Genomic DNA, 1,359 nt, shown 5'->3' with positions numbered 1-1,359 from the left:
TTTCAGTTTTAATGTCATCTTTACTGTATCCCCCTCTATCTTATTTTTTCCTTCTATTTAAGAGCTGCATTAAGTACTTTGTTATGTAACATATATTGTGGTGCAGGGACGGAATTCCACACTCCTGCCCGCATATGGGCATCACCTGCGTGGGTCTCCTTCCCATGCAGGAGGAACCGTCAGGACCGAGGACAGCGCCGGCAGGGACAGCCAGCAAAGCAGCACCACCCCTTCCCACTCAAGCCTGGACAGCTCCACGAGCACCAATTATTGAATCAGGCAGCTGATTACCTCTGGACTACAGTAACAGCTGCTGCCTGTTCAGTAATTAGCTGCATCTCCACAAAAAGGCCCAGCCCAACTCAGTGGGACAGCTCCACAGCATAGATTATGTGACATATACTGCGCTTCCATATTCTAAAGATGAAGGCAGCAATAAGAATATTTACTGTGTAAAAACAAAAGTGCTAAAGACCAGTGCTACCATGAAAAAGTTACAGTCAAGAATATTTCAGCTGTAAAACTCCAGATGTGGTACAAAAACAAACAAACTAAAATTGATTATCTTAATAAGATGCATACATGGTTCTTCATTGGAAGGGCTCAATTTATAATATTGTATGAGGATAATGCCAACAATCTTTGGGTTTCTTTTGATTGATTAACTACCAGAACAGAAGTCAAATTATACTGAACAAAAATAGAAACGCAACACTTTTATTTTTGCAGCCATTTTTAATGTATTTAAATACTACCTCAAAGATTTGTTCTATGTGCACAAAGATATTATTTCTCTCAAATTTTGCCTACAAATTGGTTTATATCTCTGTTAGCTAGCATTTCTTCTTTGTTCTTTCTCCTTCTGTTGTTCAACACCATGTCACAGATAAGAGTTAAGAGATCATGCAATTGACATGCTGACTGCAGGAATGTCCTGCAGAGCTGTTGCCAGAGTAATGGGTGTTCATTTCTCCACCATAAGCCACCTCCAGCGTCATTTCATAGATTTTGGAAGTTCGTCCAACAGGCCTCACAACCGCAGACCACATGTAACCACGCCAGCCCAGGACCGTCACATCCGACTTCACCTGTGGGATCGTCTGAGGCCAGCCACACGGACAGCTAATGTAACAGTTGGTTTACACAACCAGAATTTCTGCACAAACTGTCAGAAATCGCCTCAGGGAAGCTCATCTGCGTTCTCGACGTCCTCACCAGGGTTTGGATTTGTCTGCAGTTCGGCATCACAATCGACGTGAGTGGGCAAGAGCTCACCCTCGATGGCCACTGGCACGCTAAAGAACTGTCCTCTTCACTGATGAATCACGATTTCAGCTGTACAGGACAGATGGCAGGCAA

The sequence above is a fragment of the Anguilla rostrata genome, chromosome 5, assembly GCF_018555375.3.
Source record: "Anguilla rostrata isolate EN2019 chromosome 5, ASM1855537v3, whole genome shotgun sequence".
NCBI classification, from domain to species: domain Eukaryota; kingdom Metazoa; phylum Chordata; class Actinopteri; order Anguilliformes; family Anguillidae; genus Anguilla; species Anguilla rostrata.
The sequence above is the reverse complement of the archived record's forward strand: the minus strand, read 5'-3'. Positions refer to the sequence as shown.